The 15,359-nt window shown below is 33.7% G+C and overlaps 1 long non-coding RNA gene across 5 annotated transcripts; it reads left to right on the forward strand.

Moving 5' to 3' along the window:
* The first annotated feature begins 252 nt into the window (after positions 1–252).
* Positions 253–10,906, forward strand: LOC114074033. 5 transcript variants are annotated; one of them, XR_003574558.1, is made up of 3 exons: positions 253–2,347; positions 3,833–4,343; positions 10,577–10,906. It is a non-coding gene; the product is annotated as an uncharacterized LOC114074033 (long non-coding RNA). The 5 variants fall into 5 exon arrangements; XR_003574555.1 differs by lacking the exon at positions 10,577–10,906 and adding an exon at positions 8,550–9,004; XR_003574556.1 differs by lacking the exon at positions 10,577–10,906 and adding an exon at positions 4,984–5,577.
* Positions 10,907–15,359: the final 4,453 nt, after the last annotated feature.

Here is a 15,359-nt window from a genome sequence, read left to right on the forward strand (position 1 = left end):
GTGAATAAATAAAAATTTTAAATTGAAAATATTTTTTTAAAATTGACATTTTTCCCCAAAAAAATGTAATTTGAAATTGGAGGATAGTTTTGAAAAATATTTTCTGAATTTTTTAAGAGATGCAAAATATTTTCCAAATTTTTGTCCCAATCAAAAATGGGAAAATTAAAAAATGTTTTCCAGAAAATGTTTTCCTTTCGTAGAAACACACTCTAAAGGAGAAAGATTGTCATGGTCGAAGTTGATGGTTTTAATTGTGACCGTTGAGCAATGTCTCTATATCTCTCAATACATCACCAAGAAAGGATAAAGATTGTGTGAGTTTTCTGTATTGATATTCCTTGATGGTTGAGAATGGGGTTTTCCATTTCAAGCTTGCTTCACTATGATTTCTGCTTTTCCTTGTAAAATGGAACGGGGGTTTTACGATTAACAACTTAAGATGTTTCCATCTGATTTCTGGTTTTACAAGTAAGATTTCTTGATGGAAAATGGGAGGGGTGGAGGTGGGGGTCTCCAATTTCAAGCTTTCTTCACCGAGATTTTTGGGTTTACTATGAACCTTTCGTTTTAATTGTACGATTTCTTGAAAGTTTGAAACGGCAGGGGTAGGGATGGGGGTTTACGATTTCATGAATTTATGAATAAACTTTTGATTCAATCTACTGATGTTTACTTCTTGCTTCGTGAGTTCTACCTTTTTATTGATGTTTACTTCTCGCTTCGTAAGCTCTACAATTTTATGGATGTTTACTTCTTGTTTTGTGAGTTCTACATTTTTTGTTGTAACGGTAATATTTATTGATGGTTGAAAATGGAAGGGGAGGGGGTGGGGAATAAACTCGTGAACAAGATTGGAAATAATAGTGCATTGAATCAATTCTGTAAGTTTTCTATCCCATTCACCATAAAGTCGATTTTAACCATACAAAAATTCTTGTCATGTGTTGTTGTCCTCTCTTTTCTGTATCAACTAGAAGTAACAATTCCAATGTAAGCAATACTTCTCTTGCGAACAAATCTTGTTCTAAAAATGAATTTAGTCTAATTTTTGTTTGTACAAATAGACTTGATCGTGTTTTTGGTAGTATTGAGTGTCCAATTATAAAAATGTGTTGGTTAATGATAATGTTTCTGGAACCTATGTATGTTCTTCTGTTTGCAGTAATAAAAATGTGTTGTTTGGTTTCTATTCCTTGTACATCTCCTAGAGACAGTGTTGCCGAAGTCTATTATCTATATTTCAACCATACAAAAATTCTAATTTCTTGACTGAAATTTTCTTCTTGCTTCATTTCTGTTCTTTCTATTATTTTGTACTTCACACAGATTTTTGGGTTAACTATGAACCTTTGGTTTTAATTGTAAGATTTCTAGATCGTTGAAAATGGAAGCGGTGGGGGATGGGGGTTTCCGATTTCAAGAATTAACGATGAAAATCTCATTTTTTTTGTTGTTGTCATAGTCTGTGTTTGTCGTTTCTTGTTGCTCTGTTTCTATTCTGGTTTTCATTACATCACCTCTAGATTTAATATTTGAACACAACAATTATTTGGTGAGAGGAATGACTACATCATTAGCTTACCTGATTCAAGATCAGTATATAAATATACACTATAATGATACAAATTTCATCTAACTACTGGAATGTATATTGGTGTGATATGCTATTTCTTAATGGGGCTTCTCCGGTGGGAAAGAATGGTGCCTCGAAGAGAAATGGAGGAGGGATTGGTTGAAGAAAAGCACTTAGTGATATCTCAAAGCCTTCTGCTCTACAATCATCAAAGAAAACATTTTGCTGAATCCTTGAAGAGAATAACCATATCTCATTGCCAGAAATTGAAATTGGAGCAGCCAGTTTGTGAGATGAGTATTTTGAGTTGCCACAACCTTACTAGTAGGTTTTTGATTCCAGCTGCCACTGAAAGACTTGATATTTCAAATTGTGAGAATGTTGAAATTCTTTAAGTGACATGTGGGGGGATCCAGATGATGTCACTGATTATTGAGGATTGTTGGAAGTTGAAGTGGCTGCTAGAACATATGCACGAATTTCTTCCATCTCGTAATACATGGACATATCAGCTAAAAAGCCCAACGAAGCATTATGTCCAAGTGGAAGAGCTTCCAGAACTGATTTTTTTTATCAGGTCCATTCTATATCTTTTTCTCATTGTGTTGCATCTCCTAAATCAATAAAGCCACGATATATCAGCTGGACGGATGATGGTGTTCTAGATTTGGCATTTCTTTTGAACACCTATCCATTCAAAGAATTAATGGACACTACTTTCAACTCAAGGATCATTCGCAGCCCTTTGAAATATATCCGTTGTAGTCATTGGTCAGTCGTCTATCTTAAATCAGCTAATGTTTTACTATTCTTCTCTTCTATTTTATTTTTCTAATTTTTTTGTTTCACATTAGATTGGGTGAACTCAAGTTAGGACTGCTGCATCTTTTGTCTTTCTTTTATTTTGAAAAAGTGGTATGATTGAAGGATCCTTTTGTCATTTATTGATGGGTTGGGAAAGATGGTTGGGTAAGAGAAGAAAAATATAGGACTACGGTGGATCGAGACTTATTGATGGGTTGCATTGAGAGTATGTTAACTATACCAGGAGTGTGTACAAACCTACCATCTTGTGCTAGGTCGAAATTTTTCTTCCAATAGGCCTCAAAAATATGTTTGAAGAAAATACAAGAGCAAAGAAGCAATGATGATAAGGAAAGTATCTAAACCAAAAATAGCAGGATAAGCAAATATAATACTAGAAGATATTTTTAGTACTAATAAGGAGAAGAGGGAGAAGAAAAGGTGCTTCAACTTGAACCATGCTCTGGCACAAAAAAAAAGAGAGAGAAATTGACCAGTTACCGACCGGATGGACTGCAGATGGAGGATTTTATCCTTTAGTTCAACTGCAAGGGAAAGTACTTAATCTTCAATATAACCTTTAAGCACTCTTTAGCACCTTGTTAAATTCTGAAAATCTTAGTTGGTTGAATCAATCGGTGATTTTTCTATCTTTATTGATGTTTCCTTCTGGCTTCATTTCTGTTTTGTGTATTATTTTGCACTTCTACTATGACCCTTTGCCTTTAATTGTAAGATTTCTTGATGGTTGAAAATAGGAGGTTCTTTGCCTTTTGAAGAATTTAGGATGAAAATCTCAACTAAAGATGAAGGCATAATACATAAATGTGTCCTTTAACTTGACTTCAAATTACATTTATGCCCTTCAACTTTGATTGTGCACAAATAGACACTTAAACTTGTATGAAGTTGAAAAAATAGACACACATGTCCTACATGTCATTTTTTGTTCTACACGGTGTCCTACGTGTATTGTGCCATGTAGGACTCATGTGTTTATTTATTTAAAAGATGGATAGTTACAGTACCTGTTTGTGCATTATGAAAGTTGGAGGTCAAAGTTAAAATTTGAAGCCAAGTTTAGGGTCCAATATATGTATTATCCCAAAGATGAATACACCCCTCTTCACTAATTTGCTCTTTTTTATGATTCAAACCCGACAAAATTGGAGTTGGAGGTGGAGGGTGTTAACCACCCTAGCATGTGCATCTGATAGGGCTAATCTAGTGTTTCGTCTTTTTCCTTTTTCGAAATCCAGTAACCAGATTGATTTAACATTGATAATGCACCAAATGCTCCTGCTTATCATAGGCAGGTGATGTTCAATATTCTCTCGTTGATGCTGTTGCGGGTTTCAATCTAATTATCTTAACACAAAACATGCCTTCAGTTTGTGATAGTCCGTGTTTATTGTTTCCTGTTACACTGAATTCTATTTTTGTATTTAATAGAGCACCTTTAAATTTAATGTTTGAACCGCAACAATGGTTTGTTGGGAGGAATGGCTATATCATCAGCTTACCTGATTCAAGCTCTGGATATAAGTATATATTTCTCACAATTGGATAATACATTGTTGTGATCTTGTATACTATTTACATTCCTAGCACCATTTTCTCATGTACACATTCACTCCTTTTGTATTGAATTTTGTTAATAAAAGTGTTGGTGGAGAAGACATAATATTTAGCATAATGGTCAGCCTTTTCCAGTTGATACAGAAGAGAAGAAGCGGTTCAAGTTCCGGAAGTTTGTAGATACCTTCTGCAGGAACCCTAAGGACAATTTGGCTTACGTGTGGCTCACTTTTATGGACTTAAGGAGCACGTGCTAGCCAATTGCCTCATTGATGAACTTTCCATGTCTGGCGACTCAGATGATGCCCACCATCTCCTCAACTGGCTGAAATGCAGCCCTAAAACTGCCTCAAATTCCAGTAACTTCTCTTTTGTTGCCACAAAGGTAAATTCTTCTTCACCATTGGAATTCTCTGACGATATAGAAATAACACAATAGCTATTTGGCACACTAAATTCATATTATTGTTCATGTCCATTGCTTAATTGAACAAATTATTGAAAAATTATCCAAAACAATTGAGTTATTGAGAGAATGCAAAAGAGTTCCATTGCTTAGTTACTTAAGCTTACCCACTTGGAATCTTTCCCTGTCATGTATCTTCTTTTCATAAATTTCCCTATTAGTACTCAATTATAATGAAGAGAGATGGAGAATGGAAATGAGATGTATTTGTTTCAATCAACTCGTCAACTACATAATCAGCCCAATAAAATTGAGATATAAAACTAAATAGGACAATTAGAGGAATCTATGGAAACAATTTTGTTTATCGACAATCTCCCATAGGCGAACTACACTAAAAAGAGAAATAAGAATTAAAAGGTTGCAGTAACAGAATTGTGGAGGAATAGACAATAGAGAAATCAAATGAGGAAAAAGAGGGGTAAATTTTCCTACTGATTCTTGATTATTTTAAAGTAACATATAAGAAGGTGTTATTCTGACTACTCGCGTGCGAAATGTGTTTGAAATTTGTTAAAGAGGAACATTCTAAAAAAAAAACAATCAAATTATGTTGAAGACAGAAAGCCCAACGAAGCATTATGTTAAAGTGGGAAGATCTGCCGGAACTGATCTTTTATGATCAGGTCCACCAACGGACCATTGGTGAGGTCTTTTTGATGTACACAGCCTGGGCAAGGCTCAACCCAAGAACAGGCCAAGGTAAAATCGATTGAATCCACAGACGACCCGTTGATGGACTTACTAGCCGTCGATGGTGGTCCGTTGATGCAGCCTGGTGCCACTTCCTTCGCACTGTTTCATTAAAGGGGTGAATGGAAAATTAACCCCACGTCCTAAACTGACCCTACTTCATTTATTTAGCAATTTTTGGGTGTATATATGTGGTCAAAAACGTGATCAACCCATTCCCAATCCCATACACACCTAATAAACTTTCCCACCAAAACCAAATTATCCCTAGAAACCTCCATTGTTGGTAAAACTCAAAAACAACTTGGAGCATGGATTTTCATGGATTATTCATCAAGTATTAAAGGTTTTCATGTATATAAGGTATGGTAATCCTTCATCTCTAAGTAACCCTTCACTTGGAGACTTAATCTCAATGTTTTTTTAAAGAAGATTCATGATCAAATCTCTTCTTCTTCGATCTAGCCATAGGTTCTTTCTAAAAACGTTTCTAATGGCTTTATCATGATAAATTGATTTAAATGTATTGGTTTTAACATGATTTTTAATCCAAATGCATTATGAACCCATGTCCCTTCCCAAAATCGATTTAGCCCTTGCATGGGCATTGTGTTAGGTTTTATTTGTCCTAAATTTCTTACCATAAATAGGTTTTCCTTTTAGGAAAAGGTTTTGAATTGACTAATCCTTTTCTTGTAGGAAAAGGTTTAGGACTCTATAAATAGAGGAATGTTCCTTCTAACTTAATCAACATTCACAATGTAGTCTTAAGGGCTTTGAGAGTTTTGATTAGGGGGAGAAATTGTGGGTCACAAGTTCGATACGTTATCACTTGTGTGAACCTCCCATGTATTTTGAGTGAATTGGTTGAGGTTGTTTCTCTCTGTATTTTGTACTTTCATATTTATAGTGGATTTCTCATCTCCTTTGTGGACGTAGGTCGATTGACCGAACCACGTTAAACTTTGTGTCTTTTGGTATATTTCTCGTTGTCATCTTACTCGTGGTCTTTTGAGATTTGCTTTGCTAGCATTCGCATTTACACCTGCTTATTTCGATCCTACCAAGTGGTATCAGAGCCAGATTCAATGATGAAGTCAGGTTCAGTGGTTCGATAATCGATGATTGAACCAGGTTAGAAAGAGGTGTTCATCTTGAAGGGTGTAGTTCTAGCAGCAACTATTTTGACAGTAATGAAGATTTTGTTGGAGAAATTGTTTCAGAGAGGTTCTCTGTGTTGAGACATAAATTTTGCAAAGGAGATTATGGAGAGGAGAAGCAAGTTGTTGAAGATTAAGTGAAGAAGGTGGACAAATTTATTTTGTCAGAAATTCAGGCCAAGGGGGGGATTTGTTGGGGTTTATTTGCCCTAAATTTCTTACCATAAATAGGTTTTCCTTTTAGGAAAAGGTTTTGAATTGACTAATCCTTTTCTTGTAGGAAAAGGTTTAGGACTCTATAAATAGAGGCAATTCCTTCTAACTTAATTAGCATTCACAATGTAGTCTTAAGGGCTTTGAGAGTTTTGGTTAGAGGGAGAATTTATGGGTCACAAGCTTGATACGTTATCACTTGTGTGAACCTCCCATGTATTCTGAGTGAATTGGTTGAGGTTGTTTCTCTCTGTATTTTGCACTCTCATATTTATAGTGGATTGCTCATCTCCTTTGTGGACGTAGGTCGATTGACCGAACCACGTTAAACTTTGTGTCTTTTGGTATATTTCTCGTTGTCTTCTTACTCGTGGTCTTTTGAGATTTGCTTTGCTAGCATTCGCATTTACACCTGCTTATTTCGGTCCTAACACATTGGTATCATGGCTTGTTAATGGTTGAATTGCAATTCTCTTATGTTGAATTGTCTATAAATACTGTTATTTATATGTATTAATGATGAATTGACGATGGAGGATCCATGAGGATCAATGTAGGATGATTTGAGCATGCTTAGTCTAGTATCAATATGATCACTATAACATTGGTCCTCAATTGTATAAAAGTGGATTTCGAGTATGTAAAAATTCTTGTAGCTACTGCCTAAGGTTAATATTATGATTGAATTGTAAGTATAATCGTGTATGATCATGGTGAAGAAGGATTAATATGAGTTGATCTATGTTCTTCTAGTCTATCAAGTGGTAACTTGTGATCTTGACGTTAGGTTGGTTGTCTTGTGATTCGATCATGATTAATAGTCCTTAGCTACTACCTATATGCATAATGTGATGATAATAGGTATAATTGATCTAACATGAATATATAACCACTGAATTGGTAAAGATTGATTTAGATCTTCTAGACTATAAAGTGAATGTTGTAGTGCATATGACATGATCTAAATGTTAGGGTACATGAAGCATGATTTTGTTTAAATAATGATATATTTAGCTACTTCAGTACATGTGCATTATTTATAAATTGTTATTGATGATCAATGCAAGCGAAATGGGTTAAAGATCTATGTTCTTCTACTTTCTGGTATACATGAGATGCCTTGTATGTTATAGTATGATCTTGTAGCGACTTGTACACGGTTTCTTTTATGATTATGGTACTTTAGCTACTGCCCTATACTTGAATTATTGATGAAAGAGTAGTAATGGTCAATGATGACCAAAGGCTAAAAGATCTGTAAGAATTGCTCTACTCTTCTACTTCTCTACTTCTTTATAGTACTGTTGATGAAGCCTTGTATGTCATTGTGTGGTATGGTCCACTTATGGTGGCGGTGTTTACTTTATTGTCATTATATATGTGTTACCATGGCTTTGAAGTCAAATTGATGAATATATGAATGAGTGGTTATGATGATCGCCTTATGTGTAACTTGTGCCTACTCTTATACATTAGTTGTGAATCTAGGTTATGTTACTATTATTATGACCATGTAAATGGTTATGAAAGATCATGTGTAGGTGCTGCCACTAATGAAGTATTAAGGATTGATTACCCCTACCTACGTACCCCTATGTGAATGTGTGAATAGCTAAGGTTAGGAGTCTTGAACATAATGTGAATATTGTCTTGCCTCCTCTGCTAAATGGTGTTGTGTGGTCTATGCTTTGTTGTGCATTATGGTCTTAAGAGGGTGTCTGCCTCAAGATGTTATGGATATCCATTATGTGATCATGTTGACCAATATACACACACTCACACATCATGCATGCTTACAAGTAATATAGGTCATGATGTCTAAATGAAAGGTAGTTCTCATATTCACTAGTGTCTACTACTATGCATGTTAAGATGATGTCTATGAAAGTATGATATGTGTTTCCTTAACTAGGATGACTTGATAGGTGTACTAGTGTGTGCAAGGGTATGGGACTTTGCCTATCATTGCACATGTGTGACTTGATAGGATAGTTTCTAGTTTTGGTTTCTATGAGCATTAATATGAATGTATGGTCATGTGTTGTTTTAATGTGTTTAGGTGAAGGAGTACTCACATATAGGTATACACACACACATGAAGTATGATCTAGTCAATAGAGGAGCCTTGAAAGGTGCGCTCATGTCATACCCGAATTCAGGAATCCGAATGCAACCGGCGTCGTTAACCTCTCAGAGGTCGCAGACAAGCCTCCTCTTAGCTTTCATCACAATTATATAGTTAAATTTGCAAAAAATTTAAAACTTCATATATTTATATACAAGAGAACCCTAGGCTTGCCTACGTGTTGTCCTCTCCACAAACTAGAATTTCCTTCTAAATTTATTTATTTACAAAAATAGCCTTCTCCTTTATTGAAAATATGTTACTTTTATGAAAAATTATGATTTTTGTTAAGAGTTACGTCTTTTATGAATACTTACCCAAAAAATAGTCATCTTCTTTCATGAAATGATGTGACATTTATGAAAAGTTGTGACTTTTATGAATAGTTGCGACTTTAATGAAGAGTTGTAACTTTTATGAAAAGTTGTGACTTTTATGAAAAGTTGCGACTTTAAAGAAGAGTTGCGACTTTTATGAAAAGTTGTGACTTTTATGAAAGGTTGTGACCTTTCTAACGGGTTGCAACTTTTCCAAATAGTCATAACCTTTCCGGTAAGACAAAATAAATATTTGTTTACACTACCATTTCTTTTCAACAAATAGAGGTGTTTCCTCTCATTTTAAAACAACGAAAATCTTGAACCTCTTTTTCTTTTTTTTTTCTTCTTCTTCAAAATTCTATATTTGTGTACACTGCTCAGGTTGAGTGGCTCAGTGACACATTGCTTATGTTAGAGATCTGGCTATGTATTTTACCGTCATTAATTTATGTTTATGTAATTAAGGTTAAATGATAAGATGTAATAATTTTCATTTTCGTTTACATTATTAATCTTTTATGTAAGATACTAGAGTATTTTATTTTAGTGACCGATAGATTTTAAGTATTATTAAATTCCCGCCGGAAGTGTGGGTAATTTTATGCTGATTCTTTATGTAAATTTCCACCATGTTCATTCTCTATGTAAATTTACACAGACTTTTTCCTTTACTTATAGGTCAATGTCTCATATAGTTTCAAAAAAGAAAAATGAATGTACAATCAAAATCTAAGGTTTATTCTTTTACTCAATAAAATACTTACTACCTTATATATTTTGCTTTACAACTGTTATTCAGGGTAGCAAGGATCTTCACCCTTCATCAACTGAGTAGTTTTTATTTTTAGTAAGTAGAAATCACTTTTTCGTGAGCGGAATTTGGAGTTGCAGTGAATCTGTCTCCAAATAATTGTTTTTACAATGAAAATGTATGCAGGTTTTTATTAATTATCACATTTATGACTCATCTACAAAGTAGTTTATATTTTTCTATCCTCTACTTTCAATTTAAAATGTACCCTAGAAATTCACCACTATTCCACAATATTACAATGGTGTTTTGAAAACGAAGAGTAAACTAAAGTTCATTACATGATTTGCTATTGGTCTGATTAAATTTATGCAATTTTCATTTTCAATTTTTTTGCATTGCTACAAATTTTCCAACTTTTAGGTGTTTTTGTTATGATCATTGATGCGTAAGTGTAGGAGATGAGAAGTGGTTTTATTCCCTCCTTGGCGATGTTCTTTTTTTGTAATTTTTCTTGCCAATCTAATATAGTATGTTGATAATAATCTGCTTCAGCGAGAGGGAATCTCAATTTTTAGAACAAGTATTCAAGAATGTATGTTATATAATTGTTAGGCGAGACGAGGTATATCACATACATTTTGCGTTTTCTTAGGCTACACAAGATACCTTAACTGTAAACGGTGTACCAAGTCAAAAACATATCCATCATGAGTAAAATTAATACGGATCATTACAAATTCTATAAACATGCATACGTAGTGAAAGATAGATATTGGAGTTTCTCAGTTTGCTTACTCTTGTATAACTTTTGCTCTATCTGAATTTTTACTGTTGAAGCCCATTGAATTGTGAAGGCAGATTGTTTTGGTTAACAAGTGATTTTGCAGTCCGTAGTTTGAGACTTGGAAAAGCATGGGATCATTGTGTTCAGATACAATTTGTGATAATCAAGCAAGAGAACAAGCAAAAAGAAATGAAGGGCAAAGAAATAGTGGTTGGCATTTAAGCTAATATATTCAAGGAGTTTGAAGTAGTGCACTTGAACCTTTAAATTTGAATACATAGACGCATTGCATGAAGCTTGACAATTTTACTATGCTCAAGTGAGGTACTAACTATTTACTTTGCATTATCTTTTACAATTGTAAGACATGTAAAAAATAATATGTCATTTCATCTTTGTCCAGTGTTGAAACGATGAAGGGTAGTTGGAATTTCTCTCTTTGTTTGCTCTTTTGTAATCTTTGTAATAAATGTAGTTACAATGTTCGAATCTCATTAATTTGTGAGGGATTATTTTATATAACTAATTGATAATTTTTTAGTTTTGTTTTCATGTTTTTTCCTATTTATGTTTCAAGTTCAAATAAAATTATAGTTATTCAATACATATATCTCTTCTAAAAAAAGTTAAACCAAATAGACTAAGAATATAACATATTGACAAACTTTTGTAAATTAAAGATGTTTCATCCAGTAGAGTTGTCGTCATTATTTTCACGTATGCAACCATGCTCAAGCATTTGTGTGTCGTTCAACCACTTGACTGTAAGGAGATGGGCTTCATAGCAACTTTCATTCTAAAGGAAAGCGAAGAACAAATTAAGGACATTATTTCAAAATTCACTCATATCTAATATGGAGGAAGATAGCGAAAACACTTGAGGCAATAAAGTATTTTAGTAGGTGAAAATAGAAAATACTTGCATTGTCAAAGTATTAATTGAAATATCTCTAGCAAATGGTATTTTCGGTTATATTTGAAACGAATTAAGATAGCCAGTGCTTTAACACATTTTTAATGATTCATTTGCTACTTAATAAAAATTTATATACATTACAAGAGTATCATTTTACAAGTGGGAGTGTTTAATTAACATGGAGGAGATGAATTAATTTATTTACATATAGAGACTCGAAATCAGAGTATTTTTTAGTTCAACATTTGAAGTTTATCTTAAGTGCATGTCTATATATTATCCCGCAAAAAAATAATGATGACACTGTCATAACATTCTCATATTCTATCAAATAAAGGTCATAAACATAATGCATATTGTATTGAAGTTAAAATGTCTATTTTCGTGGATCCAAATTAGTCAGACCCAACATAAATAAACATGTTTTTTTATATTCGATTAAAATTCGCAAAGCTTATCATGTTTTGAATGTACTATTCGAAACCAAAAAAAAGAAGTAACAATGTCTTTTGACAATGCAAATTAGTACCATCAACGATTTTGAATGACTTGTTGAGATGTCAATTCAATTGGTCATATGTTATTTTGTTAAACTCAAAAGAGATTTAAGTTAATAGATGAAGTTTACCACCGCGTGAAGCACGGTTAGTTTACCTAGTTTATAACATAATGAAGTATACATAGACTTCATATAATTACTATATAGAGTGATATTCTAATAAGCTCAAACTAAACAACCATCTACAATCGATCAAGCAACTCAATGAAGAAATCAATATATCTTAATAGTTTGCCAAACGGCCTTAATACAAAACTTTGAATAAAATTCTGAAGTGAAACGCTAGGGACAACATCCAATAACTATGTCTAAAGTACTAAGCTAGAATGATAGGTGTAGCATCCTCGAACTCAAGAGGACCTACCAAAGTCTGGAGATCGCTGATCCAAACCGCTTCAATGATTCTTCAATCTGCTCTCCGACCTGCGCCTATAAAATAGTAATAGTATAGGGTTAGTACACACTTGTACTAAGTATGGATATATGCACATATACACATAAAGACAATGCATGATCAAGGAAAACTCTTTCTATAACAACATGTCATTTCTAGAAAGTGAAGTCACTAGACTTTCTTAATTCGTTATTTGTGAATTATGGTATGTGATATATTTTAATGCATTCAAAGTACACAACTCATTTTCTATATGAACATAAGACCTTAGAATCGTGGACATAATTTTAGAACAACTCGAACAAAAAATTTTAAATTTGCTCCTCCAAACCCGAAAGCTCCTTCCCCAACACTTTTTAGTTTATTTTTCAGTATTTTTCTTCTTCTTGTTGTGTATTTCCAAGATCTCTTTAACCACAGATAATTTGTCATACTTAAGCTCTTACTTTCTTAGCTCACTTTGAAATTACATTTCTTCTTCTTTCTTTCTTACTTTCTTAAAAAAATCATTAGCATTAAGATCATGTGAGCTAACATGAAATCCACTGTCTGCCCCACACTGAAAAGGGGTGGTTCACTGGCTAGAGCGAAACCAAGTTTAGTGTCTCCCCACATCGAAAAGAGGTGGTTCATGGCTAAAGTGAACCGAATAATTTCTTTGAGCATTTAACCGACATAGATCATGTGAGCTAAGCATCAAATTCAGTGTCTTACCCACACCGAGAAGGGGTGGTTTCACCAGCCAATGTGAAATTGCATCATACCTATCTCTCTTAGGTGGAATCTACTGGCTAGTTCCTATGCTGGCAACATAGTTCAAAGACTAGGAGACATACGAAGACTAATTATCCACCTTGGTGGTAGCCTCATCTCATGAGTGTTACAGTGCTGGCACAAGCTCATTGCTAGTCTATCGGTGCTTTGTTTAACTTCTTTTTCTTTACATCTTTTAGAGCTGACTCAAACATTATGGAAGATTGCTCCTAGTTATGACGTTTACTTAACTCGTTCGATAACCGGTCATCCCTTTCTGTACTTGATGAAATGTGAATTTGACCTTACATTATAATCTTGGTGTTAATGAGACTTGTCTCACGATTATTCACACCCTTTTATTTGAGTATCTTAAGAATAATTGTCTAGGTGTGAGTGAGATTGGTCTCACTTGTTTTTAACACCTCATTCTGGTCACTTTCATAATTCTCAAACTTTTAATTATGTTATTACTCACTTTATCTTGTTCAATGACATTTGGTAGCTTTATACCACTCTTTATGAATGTCATGAACTTTGTTCAATGTACTTACTTATATTCATAGTTCATTTGGAAAGGGTACGCTAGGACTTGTCCCAATGATTAGCATACCCTTGGTTATGAATTCAAAATTACATTGGTCATGATTAATTTGGTTTAAATTAGTCATTAGACAACTTTCAATTATTTTTAAGATAACATTGTGAGCCAATTCTATTACTAGCCAATTTATTGGCAAAATTATTGGCATAAGCCGAACTTTCACATCTTGTGGTAATCTAAACCTTCATTTTAAATAAGCCAAACTTTTTACATTAAATTAACTTATAACCACAATTCAATGAACAACTTATAACATTAAATTCAACTTCATAAATAACTCATAACAAATTCATCTTTCTCGAACATAATTAGACATTGCACATTCATTATCTCATGTAAATAATACTCAAATTATACGAATATAATTTGTATGTCCCATTCGATATTAATAACTCAATAAACCTACACATGATGATAAATTAGCATCACATACCAACAAAACATGTTCGATTTTACATTATACATACTCTTAGAATTGAAAACAAGGATAACTAGGGTGATGGACGTTAAATAGTGTCATTGGGAATATCCCTAGTTTCGATAATCATGAATTCAAAGCGTTTGAAAATCCTATTGGGGAAAGGAATCCAAGAGATAAAACCCATACCCTACGTAGAATTGAATCTACGAAGATCACCTTGCGCGAAAACATTGAACAATACCTTGAAATCGTCTAAGAGAATCGAGAGAAACTTTTTTGTTTTTCTTTTGTTTGCTCACTGTTTTGAGTCGTGAGTTTTCTAGTGTTTTAACGTGCTTTTAAGTCATAGGAACTGATGTTGACTAATTAAACTTAGGATGATTAAGTTAATTAAATAAATAAATTAGTTAATTACTAAAACGTCCCTCCTAGATTGACTACAAATAGGAAAGCATTTAACTTAGTCAAATCTGAAATTTTTCCTAAGAGTTTCGGCCTTGATTGTGAATTTTTTTTAATTAATTAATTCCTCAATTTAATTAATTAAGGGACCTAGGGTAATTACTAAAGTACCCCTAAGTAATTGGGGCCATAACAAACCCTTTTGGACCATCCTAGGTTAGGTACTAGGATGTTTCTTGAATTAGTTACTAGTTTAGTGTCTCCAAATTAAGTCTTAGGTTGTCGGGTGCACTAGATAGTTTATTTTTGTTTTTCCTAGGTTAGTTAGCTAGTGAGGTTAGTTAGTTAGAGTCTATAGTTGGTTAGAGAGTTAGGCCCCACATGGGTGGACCCTTGCGCACGCATGCCCCTAACTACTCTAACCGAATTCAGTTAGGCTGGTCCCCCTCCCCTTGGTTGGTTTTCTCATATGCTTGCACATGTTCTTGCACATGTGTTGCTTGTACTTTCCTAACTAAATATTCTTTATGGTTCATTTGAAATGTTTACTTATTGTCCCGAGGATCCTCACTATGTCCTTGGGCACTGCTTAATCTACATGATCATTTTAAATGATCATGTGCCATGGTACCTAGGCTTGACACTTGGATGCCTAGTACATCATGTGTTGGGTTGAGAATTTATATGTTTATTTTTGTCATAGGGTTTTTATTGCAGGTACATTTCTTAGACAAGCTTGGATTTTAATATACACCCTTGTGTATGTATAGAAATTGGCTAACACCCCTAAGTCAATATTTTCTAATATGTCCAATATTACTCAATATTGTGCATTGG

Source organism: Solanum pennellii, chromosome 1, assembly GCF_001406875.1.
Source record: "Solanum pennellii chromosome 1, SPENNV200".
Lineage (NCBI taxonomy): Eukaryota > Viridiplantae > Streptophyta > Magnoliopsida > Solanales > Solanaceae > Solanum > Solanum pennellii.